This window comes from Micromys minutus (genome assembly GCF_963924665.1).
Source record: "Micromys minutus genome assembly, chromosome: 23".
NCBI classification, from domain to species: domain Eukaryota; kingdom Metazoa; phylum Chordata; class Mammalia; order Rodentia; family Muridae; genus Micromys; species Micromys minutus.
The window spans coordinates 16,449,553-16,464,246 of record NC_137958.1 but is presented as its reverse complement, the minus strand read 5'-3'; the positions used below and the strand labels follow the sequence as shown (position 1 = coordinate 16,464,246).

Sequence of the window (14,694 nt, the reverse complement as noted above, 5' to 3'; positions counted from 1 at the left end):
GAAGTGAGACCATGTATGTGAGCCCCTTCTAAAAATATCTGTGCTTATGGAACCTAGGTAGCATTAGTATTTATTTCTTTACTCTAAGTTCTAGTGTAGTTAAAATATTACTACAGGGTTTTCAGGGGTTAAAATATGAAGTTAGGATATTCAGTTGTTGATTTTTCACAAATAATTTTTTATTCTATTTTTTTTAGTTTGACATAGATTAAGAAAGATTACAAGTGTGCAATAAAATTAAACACAATAAGAAGTTCAATTTTGCATATAATGAGTTTGAAGTATTATGCAATATTAGTTTAAGAAACTGTAATGTAGAAATAGCTAAATTCATGTTTCCCAATAACATAATGTGGAAGACTTCAGTAAACATAGTTACATAAAATTTACAAAAATATTTTCAAATTTCAATGAAATCTGATTTCTATACATTGCATGTGTAATATTAAATTTTTGTTCAATGGTAAGATAGCTACTCCATCAGACCAAACACTTGAAAATTTTAGTAAGTTAACAATAAAGCCTTGGATTAAATAACAAAGTAGTAACATAATGAATCCCTTTAGAAAAGCAAAAGCAAAATAGTCAAAAAATTTTTCAGATTTAGAGAAAATAACTACAGCTGTAACTTTCAAATGATTTCCCAAGTTTTCAGTACACTCTGTACAAATTTCCCACCCATTGTTAACTTTAATTTCTTTCCTCAGGCCACCCTGTTATCTATTAATCTTAATTTGGCTCATTGTTCTGGTTCAATGATAATTTTCTAAAAAGAACTTTTTACATTGTTCATTTATATACTCTAAAAGACTCTTAAAAAATCAACTAGTAAAAATTTTTGAGGGTTTTATTTTCATTATTCACAAAGCAATATGTCCTGTAAATTTTTCTTAGATTTCCAAAAGACATTGACAACTTAAAATTACTTTTGAAAGGACTAGAAAGTTCTAGGATCTTTACATCTTCAAAAATATTTCAAATTTATTGTAAAAATTATGCCATTTATAGTTACTTATAATTAGATAGTTATTTCTTATCTAAATGTGTTATCTATTCTTTAAATTCAAAATTATGATTTAGGGAATTAACTTATTAATATTTGAAACTTTTTTTTTAATTTTCAAAAACATTAATTTACTTCTTTTGTGACATGTAAGTTGTATACTGATTTACACTACTTAAACTTAAGGTCATTTTCTGAAATAACCTACTTTAGAGAAATAAAATATCTCTGTTCATTAAGAACAGTGCTTGGCTAACATGTATAACACCTGTATCACTCCTGTGTAGAAAAACATCAAGTTCACCAAAAATTGTCTATTGAAACTTCAACAAGCTAATGACACTGAATTGCAGCAAATAGTTAAGAAATTACATTCAAGACACAGTGTTGCTATAAGATTTACATGTCATTTTATATCAATATCATTGCTTCAATACTCATTAAAAATGTTCATCATATTTTAAAGCAAAAATCCTTTTTAAATAAAGAAGTTTGAATAAAACCCAAAATGGCCTATAAATCATTTTAAATATTGACAAATGATTGTTGAAAAATACACTTGACATCAAAAATTACAAACTAAAATATCTCTGGCTGTTAAACACAATTTTAATAGTATCAACCAAAAAAATGTAATTTTTGTAAACAACACATAACCATTCCAATAAATCCTTGAGACTATAAGAGAGCAATGGTTTTCTTATAATCTCAAAAAAATCATTCTTCATTTCACATTCTTCATAAGAAGTGTTTTAAAATACTATCATCCCTACCAGTGTAAAGGTAGAAATTTTATTTTTATGTAAAGGGAAAAAATAACCTCATCACTTACCTTTGAAAGGCTAGAAAATCATTCACCAGTTGCTCCGTGCATTTCAGAAGCCAGCTGTGAATAAGAGAAGGTCCTCAGTAGAAAACCCCTACCCTGAATTCCTCATTACTTATGTGTGTGAGAGTTGAAATGAGCTTTTAAAAAAATTCAGTGTCAGAGGCTAGTTTGGGGTTTGCTGCCAGCAGACTTGAAAAAAAAAAAAAAAAAAAAAAAAGGCACAGTACACTGCTAGTTAAGCTCATAAGGGTCGATTTCTGGTGAAGACCCATTACCTACATCTGCAATACTCAGTAGTCTTTTTTTTTTTTTTTTTTTTTTGGCCATGTTCCCATCCAAGTAAGTCAGAGGCCAGAGAACCCACGGAACTGATTAAGTGAGCCACCCCTTCTATACTTTGTTTTCAATTGTAATCATAATTCCAGATGCTGCTGGACTGCAGCACAGGGGGAAGTAAATTAGGGAACTTGTTGATCTGTCACAACCAAGCTCGCAAATCTCAGATCATAAAGTCCAAACAAGAGCATTTTTTTTTTCTCTAATACAGAGCATGAACATGAAGACTCTCAGACCCGTAATTTGGAGAACAAATGGAAACTCTGTCAATCAACAGGGTTGACAACAAACTTTACAAAAGGAAATGGCCCATTGTTCTAAGTGGAAGTTCTTAACTATTTGTCATTTTTTGTTGTTAATTTAGATGAAGTTTCAGGAGGACAGTGACATGCTTTTAACAAACTACATTAGCCTAAATATCTTCATTCAAAATAGAACCAGCCAGCACTGAACAACTCTAATTACTACTGAGCATGACATCTCATGTACTTCAGTCGTTTCTAGACCTACAATGTGAAGAATAATCTCACAGACACCAGGAACAGGCAGACAAAACCCTCCTGTGTCTATCCTGGCCCAAAGCTGGCAAGTTCACCAGAAAATCTTCTCCAGATCACTCCTGAAATGAAGCAATGTAAGAGTCACGGGCAAGAATATCTTTAGCTCATGAACTCAGGGTTACGCCAGTCTTCGGACTTACATTGTACCTGTTTTGGGTATATGGCCCTGGTAGCGCTCCCTCTCACAGAGGTGAAAAGTAGCTAGAGAACATCTGAAACTCCTTCTTAGCCTTATGCTATGCTGAGGTTTCCCGGGGTATCACACCAAAGCATGCATTTAACTGTCACCAAGAGGTCATTAATATACTTCAGGTTTAGTGGGGTTTTAGCTTGGATACCAGTGAGAAAAGAGATGGAGCCATCTTAATATACATTACCTACCATTTTCATATGAAAGGAGCTACTTATAGGAAAGGAAACTATAGGAAATTCTCTAAAACTGAACATTTTATCCACATTAGATGACATGACAAGGGAGGATAAAGAAGACAAATATTTTGACTGAGATTATACATTTCCTACATAACTATTATGGACTTCAATCTTTTTTGATATAAATACCTTTTTTTTCTCAGATTAATTTTCATGCATATAAATATCAACCCAGCCATCTAGAGATAGCTTTTCAATACGAGGCCAGATAAAGTAAGCCTTAAGGAGAATATTTAACAATATTGACAAGACCAATACTGGGTGAGAAAACTATGAGTACTAACAGAAAAAGATATGCCTCCAAAATGGATGTGTACATGAATTCATTTGGGTGTCTATTATTTAACACTCTAATGTCATCTGTATCTTCTGACTTTCTCTGGAGAGTAAAATATCACATATTTTACTGAGCAGCCCAAAACACCAAATTTACATTTAAAGAGGCCACTGGTAGATTTTGTTCATCCTCATAGCCAACAGATCTTGCTATTGAAGACTCAAAAGGCACACAGTGGAATCAAATCCACAGCATGAATTTTCCAGAAATTACAGCTTGTATACTAAGACAGTACATGCTATGTTCATTGAAGAGTAAAAACTGTGTGTATGTGTGTGTGTGTGTGTGTGTGTGTGTGTGTGTGTGTGTCTTGAAAGAGAAGGTATGTGCATATATGTGTAATCACACATGTATGTGGAGCATAGAGTACAACCACAGGTGTTATTCCTCTGTATGCTATCTTCTTTTTCCTGTTGTTTTGTGAGACAAGGTTTTTCACTGGCATCAGGGTCTCTATGAGAGGATGTCTGGCCATAAAGCTCAAGGTATATGCCTAACTTGTCTCCCCAGCACTTGGACTAGAAATATCAGGCCTAGTCTTTTTACATGGATTCTGGGAACAGGACTGGGATTTTCAAAGTGCTTTACTGACTGAGCTATCTCACCAGACCTAGGTTTTCATCCTTAAATATTGCCTGAAACAGTATTTTAAGCCAATGTGTTCCACATGAAGTTTATCTAACCTTGTGAATATCTGTTCCAGCAATAAATAAACAGATATGAACAGTATGATAGAATCGTCAATGGCAATATGTCAACTGAGGTTCAATTCTTCCGGAAGTCTCCTGGCCATAAGAACACAAGTTAATGTTGGGTTGACTTCTATTCTTATTAGGTATGACTAGTTGAGCATATATGAGGGTTATGTAACCATCCATTATAGTCTGATTTTCTTTGTTTTGTTCTGTGGATTTGTTGTTATACATGAAAAAATACTGGAGTTGTATATAGTATGTTGACGTGTTTACATTGTGAGGTGATTGTCAAACTTAATGTGCCTTCTACTTTTATCATTGAATCAAAAAATGATGAAAATTAGAAAGAGTATTAAACACTAAGAAGTTGTTTAGTGTGCAACACTGGACTATGCCTGAAGCTGCCCAACAGTCAGCCAGGGTTCCATCCCCGATGCTTCCATTCCTGAGCCTATAAATCTTTGTTTCTTCCTTGCTTTGTTTTCCCAAAGATCACTTTTCATGGTTGGAGAAGACCTACAACTGATAAATCTGTGTGTCCTGTTTACACACCAGCTGGTACATTTTGTCCTTGAGGAAGCAGGCAGGTCTCTCTAGTTATGACTTCCCAAAGCACTGAACAGAATCAAAAGCACCCCTTAATATGTGAGAAGCCATCAAACACTGTCCACACTGACTCATACAAAACTCTGAGTTTTAACAAGTACATTGGTCAGGCTCTGTTTTTGGACTTCATGGGAACAATTTAAATAAATTTTAACCTATTTCCTGAAGCCTAATAACCATTTTTACCTCAACACTAATAATATTGCCAGTTTTTTCTTCAGAGGTCCTTTAATATTATTCTCTTGTTTATTAGCAGGAAAGCAGAAATTCTTTTGACATTTGGGTTTTTAAAGGATGTTCAACTAAAAATGTCACCCTTTTAGATGGACCTAGGTACATGTGTAAGAGTTGTACATGTTGGTCTTCGTATATTATTCCTAAAATGACACAGGCGCTGTCTCTGACTACATTACCTCTCTTAGGATTCCTTTTTCTATACTGGGCTGGATGGTCTAGCCTCAGTAGAATAAGATAAGATAGTCCTCTGCAGCTTGATATGCTAAGGTTGGTTGATATCCATGGGTGTGCTCCCCTTTTCTTCAGAAAAGGGAAAAAGAGGTGGATGGAAGAAGAGAGAAGGAGACTGAAAGTATAGGAGGGAAGAGAAATTGATATCTGGATGTAAATTCAATAAATAACTTAATTAAAAATAGTAAAGAAAATAAAAGTTTTACCCTGTTAAAATCTTTTTAAACTATAGAATTTAGTTTTTTATTCAATAATATTCTGTCATTTGCTTTTTAAAGGTTTTGCGACATTACAATGTCTCTCTTTGTTTTAAGATTATGAAAATAATACCCTTTACCCAGTAGTCTATAACTATTTAAAAATCCTTCATGGCAGTAGTTTAGACAGCTGATTTGTGCTGTTCAACTCTTATGAAAAGAGGAAGTGTAATAAGTTGACTACACAAATATTGGGACATATTTAAGAGGCAGATGACAGATGCATTACAAGAGCTCTCAAAGAGGGGTCACATGACTCATGTCTAATACTCATACATTCACAATAGGATCTGAAACAGAGTACTACATAGTCTCTGTGTCACTGATGTCTTTCACTGGAGGAAGTAGAAGCCCACACAGTCTAGCTGTACTCCCAAGCTGAATAAAAATCATATGGTGGCTATAACTTTTAAAATGTAGGTTTACCCAAAATTCAATGTTGTTAGTGATTGACAATCACTGACAACTGCTCAGAATCTTTGATTTGTTTTCTCTGGCACTTCAGCAAATGCAAAGCAACATCTCTGTATAACTGAGATCATAAATACATATTGTATACATAACAAAAATTCTTAATATTAAAGTACTCATAAGCTGATAGTGTTGACAAACTATCTGCATTTACTATCTGCCAGACACTGGACTACTTTATTTGGGTTCCTTCAGTTGACCACCATGCCCTCTCATTAGACTTCAGAAAACACTGAAGGTCTCTGGTGTATGTTTGTGAAAACAAACATCAAGTCCTTTTTCTGGGGGAAGAAATAATCAATGGCCCAGCTAAATAGCTCATGGTAAAAAGTACTTGCCACATAAACCAAAGTTCCTGAGATTACCCATGTTACCCTGGGAAACATGGTAGAAGTTGTAAAAAGACAGCTAAAAGCTACCCTATGACCTCCACACATGAGTCATGGCACACAAACACAATAATAACACATTAAATAAAATAAGAAACCTTAAATATACTCTTAATATCTATTTTATGTATTCTTTTCAAATTAATGTTTAGAAATAAAATTAAAATGATTTGATGTTATATTAAAAAGAAAATTATGTGTGTACATTACAAACAATGAATAGGTAGGAATTAATAATAAAATAAGATAAAATGGTATTCTAATGTCCTATAAATTAAATAAAAACATTAATTAACAAAGTAATACTAAGGAAATCATGTATTACTTAATGTTGTGAGAATAATAAAGACTATTCATGCAGACATAATTTATGTGTGTGTATTACATGCATATTATATAGAATATGAGCATACATCTAGACTTTACAATGTCTAGTCTATTTATTAGAAGAATTGAATGCATCCTATGTTGCATTTGTATCACTAAGATACAGAATATTTACATGTTGCAGTATAATTCCAATAAATATTGGAAAAATAAATGTGATTGCTAATATTTCTTTAAAAAGAAAATTACAAAAATCTTTCAAAGGAAAAGAAATGCAGAATATTAAGTTCATCTGTAGACTAAGATCACATGACCTAAATAAGTCAAAGGAATTTGTAACAGAAGCATTAAGAATACAAAATAATTTTACTTACATGCTTAATAAAAGCCATAGAAGGAGCTGTGCATGAACGAGAAAGAATGAACAGAGACCATCTCTGTATTTGGGGAAGATTCTCATGTGGGCATGGCTAGGTCAATATGCAAATCTCATGAAGCAGTGAAAAGTATTGGCAGACTCAATTTGTACGTGAAAAATTTACTAACATGACTTAACTCTGTGAAGTGAGGGAAAGAAACATGATTGTTTAAACTATGAAAAATATATCCTAAGGAAACATTTAGTTCAAAAATGAGGATCTGATACAAGGGAGACCATAAAAAGAAAAATAACATCAAGTAAAACAATTAGGACTCAATGTCCAATGTTTGAAATAGCTGGACACTGCACTAAGTAACAGGTAAACCAAGCACTGAGCCAGTATGTGATGAATAAAGCATGAAAAAAAAGTTTATTCACTGTCTTAACTTCAAGGTTACATGGCAGACACTGAATACATTTGCTTTTATTGAGGGAAAAACATATATGAATAATGAGGTATTTCATAGCAAAGCTAGGCTACAACAGAGTTCCTGAATGTGTATGTGTATGTGGTGGGGGGACACTTAAAAACAGTTAATAAAAAAATAATACATTAGGAAAAAAAATAATGGTATGGCCCTTGGGGTGAACAAAATAACATGCTTTGTGATTTGAAAATAATATCACATTTTTACGCAGTTTAAACAGTAATATAACAGAATCGCACAATAAATGCTTTAAAACAGAAAGATTTTCATTTTTGAATAAACATTAGACCTAGTGATCTTGTTCCATTTATTAAGTAACCTTTATGACGATGATCAGCCTGTGATGAAAATAAAAATGAAAACAAAACTACATAAATAACATTTGATATTTATATCTTCCGTTTAAAGCCCCAGCATCAGAATATCGCTTCTGAAGGAGTTAAATACACATGCAGACAGAGAAGCAGAGTCATTGACTGTTCCCAAGGCATGGATGGGGACACTTACATAGACTTCCTTGTAAAGCCAAGGGAGATATATTCCAAGAAGTATCTTACCTAACAATAGCTTAATTCAAATTTCAGCACATGGAAAATAATATGTCTTTGATGCTTTCTGTTGTTGAATAAAGAACTGTGATGCTCCTTTCCTGACATGCAAAGAACTACTTGGCATAAAAACACTGCCTCTGAGTGACACAGCAGCCTCACTCAGGTTTTATACATTGGGCAATGTGTCCAGCCTTACAGTGAAATAAAGCCGCATTCCCCCACCTTTGCTCTTGAAGATCTATTGTTGGAAAAGTCAATAACTTATGTCTTTAAAGAAACTCCTACTTCTTAAACCAAACCCCACAGATGGTTAAACCACATATGCTTAGGGGACCAGAAAGATGATTCAGCAGCTAAGGGCACATGCTGATTTTGCACAGTATCACGATTTGCTTCCTAGCACCTTCATGTTAGTTAACAACTACCTATAACATACTTTCTTTTAATTTTCAGTTGCACAAAGCTCACCTGTTGTGCACACTCAAGCAAAACACGTACATAAATAAATCTGAGAAAAATCAGTGTGCTTAGGATTTTCAATCATCACATTAGAAGGGGAAACAACTTATACTCCAAGAATGTTTCTTTTAGTTTCAACAAAGTATGATTCAATACTTTCCAAACTATATAGCCATGCAAATTTTATATACTGTTAATGCATAAATACATAGACTATACTAAATGAGTTCATAAAAAACATAAAAAATGTTTTCCTTGAATTAAAATGAATCATTTAGATGTCCTTGTTTTATTATTATTATTATCATGACCATCATCATCATCATCATCATCATCATCATCATCATCATCATCATCATCATCATCATCATAATCATTGGTGTTTTTGAGATAGAGCTTCTCTGTATAGGCTTGGCTGTCCTGGAACTCACATTGTAGACCAGGCTGACCTTGAACTCAGAGAGATTTGCCTGCCTCTCCCTCTGGAATGCAGGAATTAAAATTGTGTGCCACCACTGTCCTTTGTTTCATGTTTGTATGAATACATCCCAGAAAATAGACTCCAGAAGAGTAGCAAATGTGGGGCTACAGTCTGTAATGTATATGATCGAGTATAAGCTCTGAGTCGCCCTAAAACAGAGAATTCTCCCATGGCCCTGTGTGATTTGTGGTGGATGTTGTTACTTGCTTAGATGACAGAAGTTCTAACCTTGTGGAGCAAAAGAGGAAATGATCACATAGGAATCTCTACAAAGAAGCAATAGGAAACAGAAGTTGAACTAACTCATTCATCCTTTTCCTGACCCTGACAGCATAGCAGAATCATTAGCTTTTCACTATTGAGTGAAGCCAGTGATTCAAGTATTTCACCCCATGGACTACAGAGAAAAAAAAAAAGTCATCTTTCTGTCTCTTCGGCGTAAGTTTAGACATCATGAACCCACTTTATGCCAGTGTCTGCCAATTCCATTGACTATCTTCTCTTATTCTTCCAAGGGTAACTTTTTTGCTCCTGGTTAGAACTTATGTAAGCAGTACTAGTTTGTGGAACTATATGAGGTATGGAGTGTCACTTTCAAATGACTTTACTAGTGAACAAGTTCTGGGACCTGTGCAATACATAGGGAGAACAAAGGTCAAGCTAGACTTTCAGGACAAACTTTGTTTGCATTCTGAAAGCCCACAGCCTCTTAACTAGGGCTAACAATTCTTCCTGTGAACTGTTCTATTCTATAGTACCTCCAGCTCATGGGTGAAAGTGTAAGGTGAGATGCCCATGAAGTCAGAGGATACTTTACGGTGCTCTATGTTGTTAGCAACATAGTACTTTTCTGTTCAGATTGAACATGCTAAGGGTGTTCTATATTTCTCCAAGTTCTATATCTAAGGCTGGCAGCACTGTCCTCCATGTGTTATGAGCTCTAAAAATAGTTTTTGGATGTGCTCCAAGATATTGCTAGGCCTGTTTTTCCTCTCATTTTCAACAACTCCTTAGGGGAAAGTTTGATAATCACACTACTACTGGAGGAAAGAGGATGAGAGGAAATAAAAATTTCAAGCGAAATAAGTCAATACAAAAACCCAACTATCAGATGTACTATGCACACTTATTAAAAGCTATGAATATGAGTGTCCCAGAAGACACATCCCATAAAGTTTTCAGAACACTCCTAAGATCTCTGTCTTTTACCTTTCTTAGCTGCCTTGCAGTCATGGTGTTCTTGCTTATTTTTGAGTATTTGAGATCCTGTTGGAACCAAATTTTCTTTCAAAATGACATCTGCTTTTAAGTATGTGAATCTGTGATTACATCCAAACCGATACATTACTATTTCACATTCACACACACACACACACAACTTCTTAAGTCAGAGGAGAGCATAAGTTCCTGTGGCCCTTGACTCCTTTTAACGGGTATGGTTATTTTTATCAGTTTAGCAGATGTTTCTGCTTTACTGCTTCCTGGGGCAGCTCACCACATCTAAACAGAGTGAACTGTGCCTCAGCCAAAGCTACACATGATTCTCAAGCTTCCCGTCCTGACTACGTACATGTCACTCATCTCTTTGAAAACATGTGAAATTCTTCAAGTGATCAAAATTAAAATTTGAACATGAGAATTGAATTTTTCTTATTTACTGATCACTTTCTGGCTTATCTGCTATGCCATTTGGGTAAAATATAAGCACTGTGGTAATATTTTATGCGTTATAGTGCAAATTAATAATATGAAAAACCTTTTTTTTTCTGTTGGTAAAATGACTGATCATGACTAGGTCACACATTCTATTTTCAGGAAATTTATGTAAATAAAATGAAACAATGGTGTATAATATATTTTTGAAGAACCTAATACATGAGTGTGTTTTGAAGAATTTTATTTAATATATAAAGATGAAGCTTAATAAATATATTTGACTAAGTTAATCCATCACAATTCAGTACGTCATAAACTTAAAAAAGATTGAATGTTTTAAGAGTTTCCTAGATTAAAAGATAGTAGCATTTGTTCCAAAATATCTTAAGATCTTTCATAAAGTAATAAGAACTTGCTGTTCTCAAAGTCATGTGCTACCTTGCAGAGATGACCTTTGGCACTGTATAGAGAATCAGTGTTAAGTTTTTTTCTTTTTTGATAATATGTACTTGCATATATGCGTGTATGCATGCAGACACCCTTTGGCATGATAGAAAGCCAGAGACTGATCTTGCCTGCCTTCATCAATTGCTCTCCAAATCATTCTTTGGAAGCGAGAGCTCATGGATTCTGGACAGAAAACAGAAACAGTTGGCCTATCTTACTCTCTTATTCTCTAGTGTTCCGATTATAAATGTGCACTACTGGGGCTGGATTCTGTATGGATGTTGGGGATCTAAACCCTGGTCCTCCTGATGCACAGAAGAACTATGTCAGCCTAACCACATAGACTTAAACAAACAAAGTGTTATAAAGGAAAACCCTGTCATGAAAAACTAAAACAAACTAAAACAAATCAAAGTGAAGATTATCATAAACGGTCAGCTATCTAAACATAGATAAATATAGGTGGGTTCAGACTTTCAGAGGAATTGGGGAGAACAGAAAAAGGGAAGCTGTAATCAGGCTGTATTGTATGAGATGTATTAATAATTTTTTTCTTTCTTTTTGTTTTTGTTTTTTGTTCTGTTTTTGTTTTTTGAGTTTTGAAGACTGAGTTTTCTCATGGAGCCTTGGCAGAGAGAGGAGCTCATTCTCTAGAGCAGACTGGCTTTGAACTCAGAGACCAGTTTCCTTTGCCTCCCAAGTGCTGGGATAAAGGGGAAATATTTATACAACACACGAATTACTTAATGAATGTTCATTAGAATCTTGAAGAGCTCAGGGAGAGGCTTTCAGTGGACCATAAACTTGAGAAAACAGCCCAAAGTTCTGTGTCTACATTTGTGCTAATTTGCAGGTTGAAGCTTAATACCGTCTACAGAGACAGCATCTACTGGTGCTAACATACTAGGTAATTCACAGATGTTGATCATTTACAGAGTCACAAATATAAAGAAGTATAAAAAATTTAGCACTGTGGTGTTTTCTGTGATAATCTAAGTCAAGCCACTTCTCTCAAGAGAAATATTAACAGAGTGAACACTTAAATATCAAAACAAAACCCATAAATGATAATGCCCAGGAGAAAAGAGCAACAATAGAGGCTTGTGGTGTTTCGTCTCAGGAGAATATCTGCTACTGATAGTGATAAACACAAAGTTGGAATTAATACAGAGATAAGCTAAGCATAGTACTTACATAGGGAGAGTTCAAGGAAGAACAGCGCTTTTACATGGTACAAATGTAGAGAATAATGAGGCTACTCCTTTAATCTAATAGCAGAGCTAGCCACAAAACACACCACACTCCCATAAACACACTGTGGTGAGGAACTTCACAAACTAAAGGGATGGCAGTCTCCTTGTGCCTTTACAATGACCTCCAAAATATGCTTACCTTAGGAATTTGATTTCTAGTATAGCAGATTACATAGTTATTAAGATAAGATCTTGAGGAGAAACTATATATATATATATATATATATATATATATATATATATGTCTGCAAATGAGGTAGTAAAACAAAATAAAAATAACAGTAAATTGTACTATATTCATAGAATATATAAAGATAATGAGTCAAATTTATGAATATAACATTTAAATAACATTCTGTCTCAACTTGGTTTTCTCATATATTTGATGACCAAACCTAGTTATCTCTCTTTTTCATATATATTTATATATTGTATATATATATATATATGTATATATATATATATATGGAGAGAGAGAGGGGGAGGGAGGGAAGGAGGGAGGGAGGGAGAGAGAGAGAGAGAGAGAGAGAGAGAGAGGGAGAGGGAGGGAGGGAGAGAGAGAGAGAGAGAGAGAGAGAGAGAGAGAACAAACAAGAGATATCATAAAATTTGAAATAGAACATATTTAGGAGTAAAACTCAATTTCATGTAAGTATACTTGGTTATAAATAGCTACTTTCGTATTTGAACCTATTAACATACCATTTATCCTGGTTGCATAACTAATAAAATTACTGAGATTACAGAAGGTATTTTCTGAATGTTCTTACCAGTAAAATATGGAGATGGAACAGAATGCCAGCTAAGTTTGCACTCACTGATAACTTGGGTTGCCATAGCAAGCCCATAGTCACTGAGTTTCTAAGCAACCCAAGGCTCCACAGACTGCCCTAGGACTCTACTGATCTTTCATCATCTTTAGAGAACAAATATCACCGTTGTGGTACGAAATTCAGTAAAGGATTCTTTAATTATCTGGTAGAGCAGTGACCCTCACAGGTCCCCTGTGTAGATATTCTTGCAGTTTATGAAACAGTATTTGCACTGGGAATTCTTTGAATGTTTGCAGTGTGAAGTATATAAAATTAAGTTTATAAAATGATCAGCATAACATATAAGTATGGAATTATTATTTAACAAACGATGACATATAACATCTAGCTCTTCAGAGATAGTTATTTCATAATTCTAAAATTAATGAATTTATTGTCACTTAACATGAAACAGGTTTTGTAGCATCACTATACCATAAATCACACTGGTTTGTAGTTAGCATTTAAAGCTGTAGGTAAGCTGGATAATATAAAGTAGAAAGTATCTGAGACTGTGAAAGTACAGCTTGTCTACAGTATGTAAGTACCACTTTTATGTTGCCCAAGGGAGAAAAAGAATTGAACAAATCTAGGCATAAGCCAAGCTATGATGTGGGGAATATGCAAGAGTTAGCATTATCTTCTTCAAACACATTCAACCATGCATTTGCCTAGTCGCAACTGAGGATAACTATGCTTGCTGCCCTGTGTGCTAATTCCCTAGGCGATATTGCTAACTCTGTAATGTAACCACAACCAAGCTGTTCAAATATTGCTATAGAGCATTTCATCACAACGTAAGTCAAAACACAAAGCATTGGCTAGTAGAAGTACTGTATGTGACCAATAAAGCAATGGTGCCTAGAATTTTGCCTAATTCCAATACCTGATTTCTTATACATTCTATTAGCAGCAAACTATTACCATGAAAACAACTTGGTGATGATTTGTGAATTGAAAACTTTTTAGTTTAAGGTTAGGGCTTTAGTGTACCCTAGTAAGTATCTCATTAATGTTTCAATAACTTACATTAAGTGAGTTATATATCATGATGATGAATTTTTAACTTAAGAAAAAAATACAAAGTTGCAAAATCATCTCCTAAATAGTTCACAGAGGACCTTTTGGCTTGCACCTTGCTGGGAAAGCCAGCAGTAGAAACTGCCTGTGACCTCTGTTTATTATTATCGGTCACCAGAGGCAGGCAAGGGCAGAGTCTTCTTTCTAAAAGATTACAAAGACAAACACTGCTGCAAAATCTTTCTAAGCTAACGCCTTAGTAATAAGATTTATTATGATTCCTTCTTTAGAAAGAAAAAGAACACCTGCAATAGTCTTCTTAGGATACATAAAATAGATAGGCAGGCAGATAGACAAACAGATAGGCAGATAGGCAGACAGACAGATAGATAAACAGGTAGATAGATAATAGTCATATATAAAAATATGCCCCTTTAATCCTATTCTGATTTCCCT

General features: G+C 34.3%; 1 protein-coding gene across 6 annotated transcripts in view; it reads right to left on the bottom strand.

The window, feature by feature from the left end:
- Positions 1 to 14,694, bottom strand: part of CD36 (CD36 molecule (CD36 blood group)) — a 91,076-nt gene that overhangs the window by 38,052 nt on the left and 38,330 nt on the right. Inside the window, exon 2 of one of the 6 annotated variants that reach the window (XM_080936560.1) lies at positions 1,836 to 1,889. The exons of 4 other annotated variants lie outside the window; for them this stretch is intronic. The gene's annotated coding sequence lies outside the window, so the exon portion shown is untranslated. Of the gene's footprint in view, positions 1 to 1,835; positions 1,890 to 14,694 lie in introns of those variants that run through there. One more of the 6 variants, XM_080936565.1, reaches the window with a different exon arrangement.